Genomic DNA, 19,462 nt, shown 5'->3' with positions numbered 1-19,462 from the left:
AGCCAAAGTAATCTTGAGAAAGACCAAAGTTGGAGGATCACGCTTCCTAATTTCAAACGATATTACAAGTCTATAGTAATGAAAACACTATGGTATTGGCATAAAAGCAGACACACAGACCAGTGGAAGAGAATAAAGAGCCTGGAAATAAACCTGTGCAGACACGGTCAGTTCATTTATGAGAAAGGAGCCAAGGCTACACCATGGGGAAAGGACAGTCTCTTCAACGAGAGGTGTTGGAGGCACTGGACTGCCCCGTGCAAAAGAGTGAAGCCAGACTATTTTACACCACACACACAAAAACGAACTCAAATGCATGAAGGACTTGAATGTGAAACGTAAGGCCCAAAACTGTAAACTTCCTAGAAGAAACATAGATGTGAGCTCCTTGGCGATGGTATTTTAGATCTGACTCCAAAAGCAAAGGCATCGAAAACTAAAATAAACAGTGGGACAGACAATAAACAAATAAATGCACGATCTCAGTAGTTGTTGTTTTAGGGAAAAGTAAAGATTTCGTAAAGATTACATATATATAATATATTACATACATACAATATATATATATATGTATAAAGTAGGTATCCAGTGTATACTATAATATGGTATATATGTATATTATGTGTATTTGCATACGTATATAAATTATTCTGATTTCCAGAGGCTCAAAGAGGGCAGAACTTTCCCAAGAACTCACTTACTGAACAGTAGAACTTGAATTTGAACCCAGGCTCAAACTCTGCCTGCAGAGTCTAGCTCTCCCCACGACACTATGTCACTTCTCCGAGAACCCAGTTGCCATGCTGGGATGGATCATCCCCAAGGCCACGGAGATGCGCATCCATTCACATACGAGATCTCTCCATTGTCACTTTCCTTGACTCTGTGTCCCACTGCCTGGTAGAGCTGGAGGGCCTTCATAACCTTAGAAATGCAAGCATGCACTTCCTCCTCTAGAGCGGTCATAAGTATGGGGACTAAAGCGTATCTTGGCACTGGGGTCTGGGTGCTTTCCATCTTGAGTAGAAACCCCAGATTTGGAAACTTACCCAGCTGCTTCCCCTTGTCTCGGTGGGTGGCATCCTTTGAATTTCCATCTCTGATGGACCCTTCCATAGAAGTCCAATAAAGTAATTGAACCAGCACTTTGCAGTCCTAGCCCACCTCATCGAGACTTCCAGGAGTGCAAGGCTCCTCCCGGGGAGCTCAGCACCTCAAAAATGGGGGGGTGGTCACACCATGTTTTCTAAGCAGGACCTGACTTCAGAATTTCCTCCAGAACATCACAGACACTCATCTGCCTGCCTCTGCACGCTGCCTGACCTGGAGTGTTTGCTCAGGGTGTATTTGTCCCGTGTGAATTGGCAAGTGCTTTCTGAGCAGCCCATGTCTACACTAGCTGCCAGAGACCCAGGGATAAATAAAATCAGGCTCACATGGAGTTGTGTCTTCACAGGGGAGGCTGACAACACATAAAAGCCAAGAGAAGAGGGTGGATACTGAGTGGCGGTCGGTGGCTGGGAGCAGGATGAGGCGGAGTGAGGTGGCAGGGTACAGCACGAGGCCGCGTGTACCCCAGCAGTTCGGAGGAGAGAACCAATAAAGTGCCGTCTGAGCGAGAACGCACCGACCTCAGAGTTAGCGAGCCTCCAGGGGCCGAAGGGGCTATTCTGGGAGGCAGGGAAAGCCTTACTTTACATTAATTCTGATTGCCGAACACGTCCACTGTGCTCATCTGGGTGTCGTGGGTGATTTTAACCTGTTTCTAAATCCCTGGAGGTCACGGCTTTTTCTGACGTCTGCGCTTTGTAGTGGTTCTTGTTAACTCTGAGAAAAACCATCGTAGATGTGGGGAGAGTTCCAAGAGCGTGAACGACAAACGGGAAAGGGGCTGAGTGGGCTTCCGCAGGAAGATAGAAATATTTACGGGCGAGGCCACGGAGGACAGACGCTTCCTGTAACACTCCCTCTCAGCGTCTCTGCCGGGATTGTGCTAACTACGGACTATTTTCTTGCAGGTGTCCACCAGACCTTAAGAGGTTATCTCGGAAAAAGTAGCTCCCACTCAACCTCAGACCATTAACTGACAGAAGTGATGGTACTAAAAGTAAACGGGCCAGAGAAGGAGTTTTGATCAATGAAGGGGCCCCAGAGTCCTAGCAGGCTATTCGAGCTGTAGGAGCTTGGAGTCCTGCCCTGCCGCTCAGCGTGGACGTAGGGAGACCAGCAGAGGCCCCTGCGGGGTACATTTAGTTCCACAGTCAGAGACAGGACATCAGGTCGTCCTGCAAAATCGATCCCATTCACTGTCTCTGGGATCTATGCTCCACGTGCTGTTCCCAATTGTCACATCGACAATTCTGTTCTTTACAAGTATTCCTGGGGCACCTGGGGGGCTCAGTCGGTTGAGCATCCGACTTCAGCTCAGGTCATGATCTCGTGGTCCATGAGTTCGAGCCCCGCGTCGGGCTCTGTGCTGACAACTTGGAGCCTGGAGCCTGCTTTGGATTCTGTGTCTCCCTCTCTCTCTGCCCCTCCCCACTCATGCTCTGTCTCTCTCTCCCTCTCAAAAATAAAATGGGTGGGGCGCCTGGGTGGCTCAGTCAGTTAAGCATCTGACTTTGGCTCAAGTCATGATCTCATGGTCTGTGAGTTCGAGCCCTGTGTTGGGCTCTGTGCTGACAGCTTGGAGCCCAGAGCCTGCTTCGGATTCTGTGTCTCCCTCTCTCTCTGACCCTCCCCTGCTTGCCCTTTCTCTCTCTCTCTCTCTCTCAAAAATAAAACTTTTTTTTTTTTAAAGAAGTATTCCTAAGAAGGGTATTCTATAATAAGGAGTTTGGCTCACCTTTGTTTCTAGTTTCTGGGAAGAAGACTAAATCCTTCAAATTTCCCCTATAACTGAAGTCTTTGCTACCTAGGAGCCTCTGGGAATCACACCTAAATTTAGACTAAGAGATGAGACGGTATAGGGTGGGGGCTAGACACAGGAAGACGAGGCCAGTGATTAGAGGATGGGGCTCTGAGTCTGGTGACACCAGCCTGGCCTCTGGGGAGGGAGGGGGCTGCGGACCGGGCTCAGACATGTGGTCAGCGGTTCAAGCCACTGCACTTGTGTCATGAAATCCCGGCAGAGACTCAGGACACCAAGGCCAGGTGTAGCTTCATGCTTGCTCAACCCGTTGACGTCGCAGGGGAGTGACACTCCCTGATCCCACGGGGACAGCCGCTCGTTTGGGGTCTTCCCGGACCTCACCCTCTGTGGCTCATTTGCCTCCTGAGTTGTTTCCTTTATGCTAAAACTATAATCGTGATAATCGTGCAGACAGCAGTTTATGGAAGAATGAGCCCTGACCTGTGGGATCCGCACCAGCCCTGGGGGGTCAGCGGCAGCCTGCACTGCAGCATAGCAGCCGGGGTGGGAACAGAGCTGAGGTGTCTTAGACATTCGTGCGTGTCCCCACCGGGGGCTGGTTGTGAGTCAGTGCGCTAACTTGGTCACAAGGTCTGCACGGACTCCAGAACCCGGGCTGGAGACACGATCCGGAGATGTGTGCACAGACCTGGAACAACTGACTGCAAGTCGGAATCAATTCATCGTGTGATCACGAAGGCCAGGGTGGAAGAGAGCGCTCACAGCAAGCTGACAGCTTTCCAGGACAAAAACGGAACACGTTCGGCCACCTTTACTGTCCGTGGAAGGGAACGCAATCCCGGGTGGGGGGGAGGGAGCCCCCCAAATCACTTGGGTTTAGAAAGCCTCACTGAGGATGAGTCCACGCGTCCCCGCGACCCGGATTTCTGCCCCGCGCCTTGGAACACAGGAAGTCACCCTGGTGAGGAGACCAGCCAATCAGCGGCCCTTCCCTGGCGTCCCTTTGCTTGCTAAGCCCCGTCTTGTGAGCACGTAGCACACTTCACGTGTCGCCGCATTGCCAGTGGGAGTGTGCATGTGTGTGTGAGAGAGAGCGTGCACGCGCACGTGTGCACACACGTATGTGTTGGCTTCCTCACACCGGCACAGCCCTGCCTTCCCTCCAGGCCAGCGTGCGGCACACTCTAATGTAACCCGGGACCGCACGGGGGGGTCTGCGCTCCGATGGTACTTCCCGGCACATCAGTTCCAAAATTCTGAAGGCAACAAGCGACTCTGCGTGATGTGTTCGCACCTGCAATGGGATGGCGGGGAAATTCTCCCACATCCAACAAGACCTTGCCCTCCACCTGTCCGTATTCTCAGTGAAGGGGCCGCGAGGCAGCAGCCCCTGCCTCGCTTGGGGGGGTGCAGGGGGGAGCCTCACTGAAGGAGAACCTCATCCGCTCATGTGTCAAGATGACTTTTCAAGCATTTCACGTTGTCCTTACTCCCTGAGCTGGGGCCACTGCTGGACCCGGTGAATGACAAGTCCCAGCAATTTGTCATGAGTTCCATGACCCCCCAGAGCGATCCATCAGCGACAGAGGAAATCAACAGGGCCACGGCAACCTTGAGTTTACCCACGGTGTGTGTTTTATCAACTTCCCAGCATCTGGTCCCAGCATCAATATCATCTTCACTCACTTATCCCATTCAAAGGCACTTAGCGATTCTCAAGCACATACACACAATAATTTTATGCAGTTATTATGATATATACTATCCCGTTATTATAGCCCCTGTCTTAGAATAGACGCTGTATGTATTGCCTACTTTATAACTGTAGACACACACTCATGAATATAACGAGCCTGTGCCAGTTCACTCTGTGCGTGTCTTTCAGTCAGGGCATCGCTTCTTTTGTCTGTTTCTACTTTTGAAATGCATCACTTGCTTTTTGGTTTTTTTTTTCCCCTCCAGTCTCCACCCATCATGACGCCCCCCTACCTGGTATAAAGCACTGGGCTAACAGGTGAGGGGGAGGGGCAATCTGGACCAGCACCACCTCAAGGAACCTGAGGTCTGGTGGGGGGACCGCAAGGATGTCTGTCTGAGCTTTGTACAAAGTTGTTCCTTCTTGAAAATGCGCAGAAACGTGGAGAAAGCAGCAGTTGTTCTAACTGAGGGAAGCAGGAAAGACTCACTGTTGCCTTGCCAGGAGACGGAGAAGGATCAAGATAAATGAAGATAAGGCTGCCCAGACTGGGGGAGGTGAGATGGAAATTCTAGACGGAAGAGCAGGAAGGAAGTTGTCTGTTCCACCGCCCCCGCCCCCGCCCCAGCCTCCACCCTTGAAACTGAAATAGTCCCAGATGCTGGGGGCCACGGGGGGAGAAGAAACAGCGGATCGTTAGTCGTACTGTCATATCTGCCGCTCCCCAAGCCAATGGGAAGCGGTACCCAGGATGGGCACAGAGGCGCCTTCCGGGAGCCCTGGGGCCCCTGCCCAGCTCCTGGTGCAGACTTCCACCCAGAAGTCCAGGGAAACGTTTCCCCAACTTTGGGCAAAGATGTGCAATGTTGGGACAAAAAGAGAAGGGACGCAGAACTCTAGCCTCTGAGACTCCAGACCCCAGGCCTGAGGGGAGTGTCACGGCCATGTGCAGGTTTGGATGACCCAGCCTACACAGAAGCAGAAAAGATTGATGTGCAGGTGAAGAAGCCCAGCTAAGCTTTTTATAGGAGCATTTGGGGGCCCGGATGTCCTATCTTAGATGGGGACAGTTTAAATGTTTAAATGTGGAAGGCTTACCTCTGAATCTGGTGAGCGTGAGGATGAGACTCTCAAGGAAGGTGTCCTGGAGGTGGTTGGAGGCACTGATGCGGACGTTTGCTGTAAATCTGGGATGGTGTTTAATTCAGGGCCATGGGCTGCATTCCCCAGGGTGAGGATGTGCACACAGAGTGGGCCCCGGGACCTCGAATGTCCTTCTGCATTTAGAATTTGGAGGAAAGAGCAGCTGGCAACAGAGAGGGGAGCTGGCCCGAGGGCCACGGGCAGGGACTGGGCGGCCGCGGGGCACGGGGAGAGGGTAGCCAGCAGCACTGATAACAGCTGTGCTGTCTGGGGCAGAGAGGTCAAAAGCGAGGCTGTTGGCTCGGGCCTCGTGGGATCACGCTGTCCCCCAACCACTGGGCAGGTGACTTGGAAACGGAAGGTGTCAGAGCAAGTGGGAGGGAAGCAGCCAGAGGGAACATGTGAGGATCGCTCTGGGGGGAAGCCTGGCTGTGAGTGGGAACAGAGAGAAGGGAGAGGCCTGGAAGGGAGTGTGAGGGAAGGGAAGGGAAGATGAGCAGCCCCAGGACATGGCTGGGTGCTGGCACTTTAGTAAAGAACAAGGCAGCGGGAGGGCAGACCCACCGCTCGTGGGCACGAAGTGATCCGGGGCCAGGACTGTGGGCTCCAGCAGACAAAAGCACAGGAAGCCCAGGCAAATTTGAATTTTAGACCAAGAACCAATTTCTTTTTAGCGTAACTGTGTCTCCACGCGATATCTGGCATATACTTACTCTAAAATATTATTCACTGTTTTTCTAAAACCCAAATTCAGCCGGGGGTTCTGTGTTTTGTCCAGCAACCATACGGCATTCAGAGTCTGCCTGTGTAGGGGGCACGATGCCTCTTCCATCAGACACTCATCTCCTCCTGTGACTGGTACTCAGTGCGCACCTACTATGTGCTAGGCCCTGACCTAGAGAAACAGCAAAGTCCCCGTCTGTACGGTATTTACTTTCTAGCATCAGACGTAATGAACACATAAACAAATTCAGAAAACTGAAGCAGATGCAAAGAAAATGGAACCAGATCCCGAAGAGATGCCGGCCGTGTTCACGGCAACGTCGTTCACTGTAGTCAAGGCACGGAAACACCCGTCCATCAACGGATCGGTACAGACAGCGTAAATATACGGTGAAGTGTTGCTGAGAATTTCCCTTAAGAGAAGGAAATCGTGGCCTGTGCGACACAGACGAATCTGGAAGCCATTGTGCTAAGTGAGAGAAGCCAAACACAGGACGACAGAGACCACATGGTATCATTTACGTACGGAATCGGAGAGAGCAGAACTCCTAGACGCAGAGGCCAGGAAGGGAGTCACCAGGGGCTGCGGTGGAAGAAACGGGGAGACACTGGTCAAAGTGGACAAGGCCTTGGTGTTCAGAGGAGCAAGTCTGGTGCACGGCAGGGGAACCACAGCTCACGGCACGCCCTCGCGCACTTGACATTTGCAACACGGTAAATCTTACGGGATGTCACGCACACAAAACGGAAACTATGGGAGGTGAGGGAGATGTCGATTATCTTGACTGCCGTGACCATTTCACAGTGTATGTCAGGATGTCACGTTGTGCACCTTAAATACACACCAACGAGATCCCAATAAAGCGGGGGGACATAAATGAATAAAGAAGAAGTAAAGGTACCGGGAGGGGGAGGCCCGCACGTGTGATGGATTCGCAGACTGAGGGCGTGTGGGGCAGGAGCAGATTGCCACGGCACGTCTGAAAGAACCCCCTTTAGCTTAAACCGTCTCCAGGGCCTGGGAATCAAGCTGTGGGGCTGGAGTCACCTTGCGCACCCGACTCAGAGCAAGGGCACACATCCGTCTCACCATCTTCTACCCAACACAGATGTCACTGGCCGTGATACATACAGAGTCCTGCTCCGGCGTCTCCAAGGGCCACGGTGATCCCAGGCTCCTGAAGGAAAGCTGGCAAGACACCTGCTTGCTGGCCTCCCCCAGCCCAGCGGCCCTCCCCCTGCCTTTCATGCCTGCCCGCTGCTGGGGGGCAATGCTGGTTACCCCAGTCACCAGCTGCAAGGTGGCCAGGAACGCAACCCAGAAGCCTCGGCAGGCAGCACTCCCTGGAGCTGGGCCTGGGGAGGCGACAGAGGGAGCCAAGGTCCCTGACCCTGGGGGACCTACACAGGCCGAGCTCCTTGGAGAACAAACAGACCAGAGCCAGGAGGGCGCGTCCGCCAAGCACCAGAGTTGACTTCAGGCCACAGAGCCCTGCTTCGGCAGTGCCTCCCCGTCGCTTCCTCTCTACTTCCTCTCTCCCCCCTGCAGCTGGCAGGAGCTGCTGGGTGGGGTCGCCCGGGACAGCCCGGCACTTCCGGGGTGGCTGAGCCGCAAGCTGGAAGAAGCCTGGGCCTCCAGGTGGTCCTCGGAGCACAGCTGTCTCACGCCCCTGGGCACCTGCCTGCCGGAGCTTACAGAAAAGACAAATAGACCCTCTTCTAGGCTTAAACCACTGCTGTTTGGTCTCTATCGAGGTAGCCAAGCCAACTGCACACACCACTCTTTTTTCTCAAGGTCAGTGCCCAAATCTGCACCCTGCCTGGCCAGCCCCCCACCCCACCACCGGCAGCAAGCCCCAGCCTCACTGGTTTCTCCCGTCCTCTTCCTCTCCCTCCCCCTCAGCTCTGCCTCCTACACAGGGCCTTTGCACGTGCCCTTCTCTTTGCCAGGAAAGCCTGCCCTGCTCCATCGCCATAGCTCCTTGGGGTCTCATCCCAAACGCCTCCTGCTCTGGGGGGGCCTCTCAGACTCCGCTGCGGACAGGCCACCCGTCAGAAGCTCATCCTCCAGTACTCCTGGGCCCACCTCACTTCTCCCAGGTGCCAGGGGCATTTATTCACTTTTTTGACTATTTAAAGCCTATGTTGTGGATCCAACTGTGTCCTCCAAAAAGATATACTCAAGTCTGAACGCCCAGAATCTGTGGCTGTGACCTTTGCACAAGCTACGCCGAGGTCATTAGGGTGGACCCAAACCAATGACAGGTGACAGGAGAGAACACACACACAGTCGAATGTCACGTGATGACACAGACCCAGGGACCAGGAAGCCACTATGTGACGACGGGGGCAGAGACTGGGGTGACAGGCTTACAAGCCAAGTACGAGAGCAGGAGCTGGGGAGACGCCTGGGACGAGAGGAAGCCCCCTCAGGTGATGTGGGGAGTGTGGTAGCCGTGACTTCTCGGGGACCGTGCCACAGGAAGGGCAACAGGCCGCCACCGGTGACCCCAGTTCCTGGGCCACAAGAAGCCACCACCACCAACCCTGTGACACCCCATGTCTCTCCCTTGGTTTCTGCTTCCCCTTCCCTCCCCTCCCATCGCTCCTCTGTCCCCTCCCCACTGGGGAAGCACCCTCAGACCTTTGCTGCCCAATGGTCCAGATGCCCAGCGGCCCGTGGCCTCCCTAGTGGCCGGCCTGGGTCTGCCTCCCTCAGCCTCGGCCCAGGCATGGCCAGAGTCAAGGCCAGAATAGCCCAGGAAGCCCATCTACCTAAAGCATGTGGTGTCCTGCTGGGAAGGCGGGGTGGTGGGCAGGCCACCCCTCACTGGTGGGGTCACAGAGAGCCGGCTACAATTTGCTTTGGGTCCGATGTCCTTATGGGTGTGGTGCCTGGGACACACTGGGAGGACTCTGGAGTCCCCCCCCCACCCAACTTAACGCCATCTCCTCCCCAGATGTGAGCTCTCAGCTGTCACTTAACCTGCGGGGCCTGGGAGGATGGGGAGATGCTGGGGGTTGCTGAGTCAGTCAGTCCGTTGACAGGTTTAGCACAGGGGGACTGGCACTCCAGGAGTGAGTGCTCTTTAAGATTAGAGACTGACACTCAGGGTCCCTGGAACATGACCGGCTCTGGGACTCCACCCCAGGGCAGGGCTCAGGGGAAGGAAGGCTCTGGGGGCCGGAGGGGTCCACGTGCCCCCACACCCGGCATGGCAGGGATTGCAAGGGCTTCCGTTGCCATTTTTATTTTGAGGTGCAACTCACGACATACGATGAACCATTTTGCAAGTGCACAAGCTCACACTCAGCACGTTCACCGTGCTGTGCAAACACCGTCTCCAGCACGTTCCACAGTATTTGCATCCCCTCAAGGAGACCCCAGACCCATTAGACATGCAAAGCTTTTTGCTCACCCAGTGCTAACACAGGGAGGGAGGCAAGGAGGGCCAATCCGTCTGGTGCTGGTCTCCTTAGGCAGCCAACAGCCAGACACATGGCGTCAGGCCGACCAGGTGGACGGCGGGGCCCGGCTCCAACCACTGCCCGCACTGTCTGCCTCGCCTCCAGCAACTTGGGGTGCAGCCTTCTCTGGGAGGTTCGTGTGTGGGTCTGGGGGCCGGACTCCCCTACCCTCTAGAAGGTGTTGGCCAGACTCACCTCCCTCCCCGGTCCCACCAACATCGGAGCCAAAATGCAAATGTGCTATTCCTGTCTGGCTAGAGCCCCTCTGAAATATCGTCTTGCCTCCCCGGCACCCCCTCCTGTGCCGCCAGGACCCAGCCTCTTCAGTCAGAGCAATCTGTTGCCATGACAACCGTCTCTCCCACTCCACAACGTTTAAACACCAGCTTCCTCAGCCGCTTCCTCTCAGGGGACCCTGCAAAGTGGCTTCAGCGAGGGACAAGGGGTGGCGGGCCGCGTCCTCTTGTTCTCAAGATGCCAAGCGGCTAAGGTCCCCAGGTAAGGGCTGGGGACACCCTCCCACCGGGTCTGAGCGGGGCGGCTCTCAGGGATCCTGCGGCTGGGTCTCCCCCAGAGCCCCCGAGGTCCGTGTCCCTCCACCTTGAGCTCAGCGCCGCTCAGTCATAAGGAGACTAAAGAAGTCACGGGTCGTGGGAGCAGCGCATGGTTCTTTTCCCACTGGGAAAACTGGCCTCGAGGGAGGCACTGCCTCTGACTCACAAGACTGCGTTGCCCAATCTGGTGACGATACAGGGCCAGCCCACGATGCCACCTCTGCAGGTCTCAGCGGTGCGGTCTTGCAGTGACAGGGGGTCCGGAGCTGACGGCCAAGAAAGAATTCTTGAAGACGTCTTTGTTGCAAAAAGGTTAGATTTTATGAAAGCACGGGGACAGGACTCGCGGGCAGGAAGAACTGCACTGGACTGGATGGTGAGGAGTGACTGACCATATACTTGAGGGTTGAAGACTGTCCCTGGATCCTGGAGGCCTGGCCATGGTCAAGCTCAGGTTGTTTTTCCCTCTGGCAGAGGGACCTTCCTGGGGGAAGGTTTTACTCTGCTGGCCTCAAGTCTTTGCCAATGGGCTGCAGGTTAGAAGGAAATTTAATTTTACCCGCCATTTCCTTCTGCCTTCATTCCCCACATCAAGACCTGGCCCGCTTCCAAATTAGCAGGCGACCCCCAAGAACCCAAGGACCCAAGGACTGGGCGGCCACCATCCCTGCGAGTGGGAAGAGGGATGCAAAATAGCAGGTGAGTCTGGCCTGAGAAGACCCACAAATGGCCTCTTAGAGCAGCAAATGAGCATTCCCTCCTGGAGACTCACACGAACAGCACGGCGAATTCTAGAAAATCCACTCAACACAAAAATCGCTCTGTCCTCCCAGGTCTGACGACACGCACGCCTCCCTCTCTGCCCATCCATAAAGCCCAATGATGTATTTATTTCGGAAATCCTTCGGCTCCAGCCGGGGCCTTATTTACAAGTCAATCCTGACTTTTACACACAGGTTGTTAAATGCCAATAGCTTTGATTCTATATTTAAATCAAGCTGAAAGCTTTCGGAGCTCCTAAGAGAAAACCTTTGTCTGAGGACTTGCCTTCTCTCAACCTGTTTCCTCCAGGAACTTTTTTTTCTTTTTTTTTTTTTTAAACTGAAGCTGGCACTTATGAATTCCGTCCCCGGCCTCTCTCCTGTTCAGCTGTATAACCTTGTTATGTTAACATAAAAATTAAACACGAGAGATGAATCAGCTAAATTGGATTCACTTATATAGATCAAATGGCTGCACCCCAACGGACAGGGAAACGGCCCTACCCGGAGCCGGCGAGGGATGGGCTTCTTCTGTGGGGTACGGATTTGAAGAAGGAAAAGGAATGTAGACTGAGAGGTAAGGGAGATGATTCATTTTCAGAAATACCAAATGAAAGCTGTGCTGTCCAGTTAGCAGGTTTACAACCTATTGGGAATATATATGAGCCCGCCCCCCACCCTACTGTGGAGTCCCAAACCTTTAGACACCCCACTTCCTGGTTCTCCTTCCCCTCTCGGTTTCGCGGGTTTACTTTCACAGGCTTTGCAAGGAGCATGTGCCAAAGAACAGAGGGAGGGGGGACCGAAAGTGTCCGCATCAGCTAAAGGATGCACACTTGTTCCACTCATATTACCTTGTGCTTCCAGGGACACAGGTGACATCCGGGTCAGGCTGTAGCCTCTGCAGGATCAGCCAGTGAGGAACCGGGGGCAGGACATACGTGCTAGGACATAAACTGTCTGCTGTAACTGCCCGGGGTGTGTACGTCCATCCAACACCCCCCCCCAAGAACATTGATTAAACAACCTCGCCTCACTGCTCCGGGTCTCCGCGTCCCTCCTGGATTGGGTCGGTGGGCTTATTTCTTGCAGGGACTGAGAAATACAAAGGCAGTGTGAAATACAAAGGCAGTGTGAAAGGCCGGTGTGGTCCCTGACACTCTGAGCACACACGCCAGGTGGCTGGGAAGGAGTGTGATGAGCTGCCATGACGTGAGGAGTGGGCCCAGCCCCTGAACTGGGCAACGCTGTCTCATCCTATCCTCCCAAGAGCACAGCTGCCGGGAAGGCTGAGGGGCGGGATGCAGGTTCCAGGGTCTCCTTGGGGGAGGGGGAGGGGTGTGGAGGGGCTGGCCTGGTCTTACTGGTAGATGGAAAACAACATCAAATTAGACCTCTCGAGATGTTCTGAAGGAACACTTACCTCCTAAAGTTATGACGAGGGATGATTAAGGCCAGCTGAGACCCCCTCAAGCCCCCTCTTGCCTTGGGTGGGATATGTGTGACATTCCTCAGGCTCTCCCAGCCACCCGAGGACAAAGGAGAGGACAGAAATCCAATGGTAGCTGATAGAGATCACAGGCCTGCAGGACACGAGTCTCCATCAGTTTACAAATATCTCAGCAAATTCCAAGAAAAAGGCAATCTTGCCAATAGCCTGATCTCCAGAAACCTGTAGGCTCAGTTCCCTGGAGCCCCAACATCACCCTCCCCTCCATGGTGACGTGGGAACAGAGGCGAGAAGGAAGTGGCAGGTGACATTAAATTTCCTTATGACCCGCAGCCCATTGGCAGATACTGGAGGCAAATGCAGAGCAGAACGTTTCTCCAGGACCCCCCACAGTCCTAATGTCAGTGTCTCACCAGAGGGAAAACAGCCTCAGCTTGAGGACAGCAAGGCCTCGGGTATCTTAGGAGTACTGGTTAGCACATCACAGTCCCTCTGGAGGCCTCCCTGTGGTCTTTACCTCCCCCAACTCCTTAGTATATAACCAGTGTTCAGAACCCCAGGGCCCCTCTTCCTGCCCACGGGTCCTGTCCCCGTGCTCCAATAAAATCACCTTCTTTGTACCAAAGACATCTCCAGAATTCCTTCTTGGCCGTCAGCTCTGAACCCCCACCACTCCAAAACCTCATCAGGTATAGAGCCGGGGGCCCAGAGGGAGCACAGTTAGGAGCTCACTGAAGGTCAGAGAAAAGCACTGGGGCACAATGAGCTCCTGAGTTGTCCCACTGAGTCCCCGGATGTCCCCACTGCCTCCCACTGCACTGGTGGCATGCATCTCTGGGGCGATGGTGGCTGTGTCTCACCTCCCAGGCTGCTGTTGGGCATTCGTGCTGTGTCTGCAGGTCAGCTGCTCAGACTGGGCCAAATCCACACCTGCTGAGTGCAGGGTGTGAGCAGAGGGGACCACAGGGCGTTCAGATGGAGACAGTTTCCTACGGTGAATTCCGGGGAGAAGTAGCAGCAGACCAGCTAACGGATGAACTCTCAGTATATCCCAAGGCGGCAAAAGGACTGTCACATTGTCACAGGCGTGTGCTGACCACAGAGGAGGCTGTAGGTGCACTGGGTCTCAGAGATGCCACCGATCCTCCACGCTCAGCCTGGAGAATACCTGTTACAGGTGGGAGGGGCACGTAACAGAGAAGACAGCACCCAATTCTTCTTGGAGGTGGCATATGACCAAGAGGTGGCACAAGAGGGCAGTGGCATCTCTGCCCTCAACAAGAGTGGGCCACATTCCCCGTGGTGCCAAGGGGGCCACCGGAAGCTGCCTTCCCAGGGCACTGTCCCCTGCAGTGGAAAGGAGTCCTCCCACTGTGGCGGATTAAAGGTGGCTGCCGGTCTTGGCCACAGTCTCACGGAGGGCTGGATCTAGCTCCTGCCCTTTGGTCCTGACCAGTCCAAGGCAACACAAGGGGTATTCTGCCTTCTAAGCAGCTGCCTGGCTGTGCACAAGAGTCGCTCTGGGACTCCGGCTGGGAGGGAAGCCAGTCGCCTTGCAATCAAGCTGACCGCCCCGGCTCTGTTGTATTACAGGAAGCCCAAGCCGCCTGTTGGACGCAGTCACGGTGGAGCGAGATCAAACCTCAGGGCTTTGGCCCCACCAGGGCTCTGGCCACTCGTGTGGACCGGAGACAGACCCCCAGCTGAAGTCTTCCAGAAAAGTCTGAAGAACAAAATTCTGAGCCTCTCTGGTTGCAGAGTGGATTGTTATGCAGCGACCGACAACCACAGGCGGGGCCCAGACTCCTGGTGTGCAAGGGCGCTCAGAAGATTAAAGCGAAAATCCCAGAGATAAAGATGATGAACAATACGCTCAGGGTTACCCCCTCCTTCTGATCCTTTTTCCCCCGTAAATGTCATGCTTCCAGAGACTGTAGCTAAGAAAGTTCAAAGTAGTAATATCAGACATCGGCTTCCTTTTTTTCTTTTGACATTTTATCATGGACACAAGACTGGAAGACGATGAAGGCTCTGGTGGGCGTATGAGGCCCTCGAGTGGCGGGTGTGCCAAAGCTGTTCCCTGTGGTTGCGTCAGCATCAGGGGCGCAAACACCAGCCACGTGGTACACAGGCGGGCAACGGTCTGAGTCCCGGCTGAGTAGCTTGTTATCAAGGCTCGCAGTGAACCCCAGGACTGAGCCCAATCAGAAACACACCCCCAACCACCGCCAGGGGTCAGTCAGTACAGCCCCACCTCTGAGGCTCAGCAAGTGGGGTCGCCGTCCTCACAGACCCTAGAACCCAAGAGGCGCCATCTTCTCAGTCACATGACAGCTCTGGGAACCAGTGGGAAGTGCCTTCTCGGTCACATGACACCTCCAGAACCAATGGGAACTGCCTTCTCAGTCACATGACACCTCTGGGACCTGTTGGCAGGCTTTAATCTGGATCAGCTTTGTGTAATGGGCCACCAAGTACTGTGGTCTTGACTGTCATTTTCCAGTCTGTGCAAAGATAGTCTCACATCGTCATATTCATGGTACCTTGGGGGGAATCGGGGCACTTTGCTCCTGCCTGGCTGGGGTGGGGGCAGGGAGCTGCACACCCGCTGAGGTCTGGCTCTGCTGGTCCGCTGTTGTCACTCTTAATGGCAGGCTCCTCAGAGCATTCCCCCTCCCCGCTCACACTGAGCTCACTGCCTGCTGGCAGACAGAGAACATGACTGGTGGTCTGATGTTCCAGACTGGTCCAATCGCTGCCCCCTCCCAGGCCATTAGAAGCAGATCTGCTTGAGTTCAGCCTCTGCGAGCCATGCCTTCTGGCAACTCCACATGTGCAGTGTGTGCAGGGTCATGTGTCTGGTCAAGATCTCCCAAGGGGGATGCTCCAAGCTCAGCTCTGGGTTCAGAGGTACGTGGCCAAAGTCCATCTCCCATGTGACCTCAGAGCTAGGGGGCAGATGGACAATGAACAAGTAAATCAATCTGCGGGCAGGGTAGATGCAGAGAGTGAGAAGAAGTGCTGTGAAATAATAAAGCAGAAGAGGTGACAGAGGCTATCTGGGCTGTGAGGAAAGACGGTTGGGTCGGGAGGTCATGGAGGGTTGGTGCAGGAGATGACACCAAGTCCTGAGTGACAAGAAGGAGGCAGGCAGGCAGCTGTAGGAACCAGAAACCCAGACAGAGAAAACAGCAAAGGCAGAGATCAAGAGGAGAAAATGGACGTGGGGCATGATAGACAGCAAGCCAGTCACTGTGACAGGTGAGTTGGCACTAGGGGGGCATAGATGCGTCCTTCTTCACCCAAGGCTCAGCTCAACCACCTCCTTACAGGGGCTTTCCTGGAACTCCTACGGAGATGTACCTTCACCACTGCCCCAACTCCACTCCCCACCTCCTCACCTCATCTCAGTCCATTCAGGCTGCTGTCACACCCTGCCACGGACCAGGGGCTCATGTAGACATTTACTGCTCACAGGTCCAGAGGCTAGAAGTCCAAGATCAGGGTGCCAGCAGATCTGGTGTCTGGTAAAAACCCGCTTCCTGGCTCGTAGACAGCTATCTTCTTGCTGTGTTCTCACATGGTGGGATGGCAAAGGGAGCTCTCTGGGGTCTCCGATGAGGGCACTAATCCCATCCATAGGGCTCCACTCTCACGACCCAATCACCTCCCAAAGGCCCCACCACCTAACATCATCGTATCCAGCATTAGGATTTCAACATATGAATTTGGGGAGAAACACAAGCATCCAGTCTATGGAATCTTCTTCTGTTTTCTTAGTAACTCTTGGTATTTTCTAATTTATGTGTTGATCTGTTTATCATCTGTTTCCCCTGCTGGAATGTATGCTTCATAGGGAGAGGCCATTTCTGCCTTTTTCACTGTTATATCCCCAAGCCTTTCAGCCACGGGGATATAGCAGATGCTCAAGTAATAATTGTTGCATGAATATTCGCCATATTCATCGTGAGCTATCAGCGCAGCAAGCATACAGGTATCATTGGAGTGAGTCTGTTACATCTGGAGATAGTTCAGCATCTTTGTGTTTAATCTTTGGCCTGAAGGGTAATATTCTCATCATGCACCTGCATTCAACAAGCACAGCCACACTCACCTGCTGGGTCCTTGATGTTCCCCAGGCTTCCTGAGAAGTTAATCAACTCTAGGATAGAGGTAATGATGCTCTGTCCACTTCAGAAATGACATGACAAGAGCTTTAAAGGGTTAATTAACTTTTCCAGTGTCACTCAGCTACTCAGGGATGGTGATGTGACTCAAACACATGGCTGAGAGTATTTTAACTCCCTGCTCAGCTCGGACCCATATACACATGAATACTTGTATTTTGGTGGATTCATTGCTTCTTTCCTAGGGTTGCATTTAATTCTTTGTCTTTAACCATACTTGGCACTTGACCCTTAAACAAGTGAAGCTTGTTAAGTCTCTCTGGCTGTTTTCATGCCCCCAAAGAAGCAGCACAGTGTAGTGGTCAGTGATGTGTGCCCTCCAGAGCCAGCCTGTCCGGGGTCCCCCATCAGATCCTAGCTACCTTGGGCAAGTAATTGAACATCTCAGTGACTCCAATTCTCCATCTGTATAATGGGAGTCATGAGAATAGTGACCTCAAAGATTTGTTGACCTTATAGATTTGTATTTAGCTGTGAAAAGTTCTGCCTTTGATTAGGAAAGACAAAGCTGTGTGAGAGCATTGATTCCCCCACTGAAAAGCAGGAAGATCCAGGTAATCTAACCAAATAACCTATCTTTCTTGAAACTATGAGAGAGCTGAGGTGGCAAGGCAACCAGGTGAACTACATTCCAAAAGGTGACAGAAAAGAGATGGGGCCCATGAACTGTTCAATCTTGGCAACATGCAGAAAGAGAGGTTGGCCACCATAAAATTGATTGGGAAGAAGATAGCTAAAATTTTAATAAATCCTTAAAAGTGAGTGTGAGCTAGCATGATTAGTATAAAATCTGGGAGCCCAGAGACAAGGAGCATCCATATTAACTCTCAAGACCTTTGCCTTGGTCTTCCACTGTGAAGGTCATGGAAACAAGAAGAGACCAGGAGAGATGCCCACCTTGGTGGTACCCAAGCATCCCCTTCACTCTTATGAGACAAAGCCCTCATCTTCTGGAGCTGTGGGAGCAGGAACCCTCAGCTCCAGTCCCAGTCAAGGTAGATCAATGCAGAGGGTAGAAAAAAAAGCTATGCATCCATGAGGGAAGGGCAGAAAAGACTTTAGATAGGACTCAAGATCCTAAACTGGTATACAACAGAGGTCTGCCATCCCTGGGGGATAGATGGGAGATGCTCTCCTACCCAAGACCCCCCCACACAGGTACAAGGCAGAGTGTATGCTATGGAGGGAGGAGGATCAAGGGGTATAGGAACTCCCTCGCTTGCCCCCAGGCCCAGCCTCACAGTGCCTGCCTAAGACTGGAGAAGAAGGAACAGCCAGTCCATACCCACACCATCATCTTGAACAGGCAACAAGAAATGGCAGTGTGCCACAAAGAGAGGACAGAGCACGGGAAAGGTGCCTCCTCCATGATACAGGCAGGGAGAAATCACTGGAGGCTGAGATGGGGCACAAGGTAATATTAGCCCACAAAAGGAGGAGTTTGGGCTCTCAGGCTCACTAAAGGTAACCATAGCAACAATAAAACCCAACCCAACTCAACTCTTGACCAGGTTGCCTCAATCTCTTACACCAATGGCCTTACAGGAAAAAAGTAAATCTCACTTCTGAGAGTAAAATACTATTTACTTCAATGTCCACTGTTTCTCTACACACAGTTTCTGTAATTTAATTTTAAAAATTATGAGGCACACAAAAAAGCAAGAATAAAACACCCCATTGTCAAGAGACAGAAGAGTAATAGAACGAGACCCAGAAGTGACCTATGGTTTGCAGCTATCAGACAGGGCCTTTAAAATAACTATAGCTAATATATTAGGAGATCTAATGGAAAGGTAGACAACATGCATAAATGGATGGGGAATTTCAGCAGAGAGAAGTAAAGTATAAGTAAGGTCCAAATGGAAATGCTGGAAATGAAAATCATGATCAAAGAGATAAAATGTCATTGATGTAAAGAACTTGAATGGTGCCCATAATGCATTAAGTGCTCAGCATTTGTGAGTTTTGTTATTCTGGAGGGCAGGGAATGTGTCTTTTTTACCTTGTCCCTAGTGGGCTCAGCATTCAGCATGGGACTGGACTCATGGGAGGTCCACAGCCAGGAATGTGCAAATGAACACAGCGCCAGCAAGAGCAGAATGATTAGTTTTCTCCAACGACATGTATGGAAAAGCTTGTAAACTGTTGTTAGTAACACTACTGGAGTTTTGTCATAGACAAGGGGCTGTTCTAAACTTTTCACATTTGGTCATTCTCTAAGTATCAATCTCCTTACAAAGTAGGTGCAATTATTCTCATTTAACAGATGGAGCTATAGCCACAGAGCAGGAAATTGTAGGCTTGGGCCACTCTGATGGAACACAGCCTGCCTTGGCACCCACATTCTTAGCCCTTTCAAGATGACAATGTTCATTCCTTGCCAGAACAATATGTGAGTTTCACCATTGATCCCCATTATGTTTTATGGGCCAATGGGCTTCTAGTTCTGAAGAATCAGCCAACAGCATCAACAGTAATAATAATAGCTGGCCATCGCTGAGCACTTTCTCATGTAGGGTAAGCCACCATGCTGAGTATTTAATGCACATGAGCTGATTTAATCAGCTATGAATGCTATGAGGGAGATAGCTCTCATCATCCCCTTACA

The 19,462-nt window shown here is 52.8% G+C and overlaps 1 long non-coding RNA gene across 2 annotated transcripts; it reads right to left on the bottom strand.

Annotated features, from left to right (window-relative positions):
- Positions 1-10,553: 10,553 nt before the first annotated feature.
- LOC123379447 lies at positions 10,554-16,196 on the bottom strand. Of its 2 annotated transcripts, XR_006583846.1 has the most exons (5): positions 16,069-16,196; positions 13,528-15,615; positions 12,641-12,800; positions 12,072-12,312; positions 10,554-10,986 (listed from the first exon to the last, which is right to left on the bottom strand). It is a non-coding gene; the product is annotated as an uncharacterized LOC123379447 (long non-coding RNA). The 2 variants fall into 2 exon arrangements; XR_006583845.1 differs by having other exon boundaries at positions 10,554-12,312.
- Positions 16,197-19,462: the final 3,266 nt, after the last annotated feature.

The sequence above is a fragment of the Felis catus genome, chromosome C1 (assembly GCF_018350175.1).
Source record: "Felis catus isolate Fca126 chromosome C1, F.catus_Fca126_mat1.0, whole genome shotgun sequence".
NCBI classification, from domain to species: Eukaryota; Metazoa; Chordata; class Mammalia; order Carnivora; family Felidae; genus Felis; species Felis catus.
This window is presented reverse-complemented; position numbering and strand designations above follow the sequence as displayed.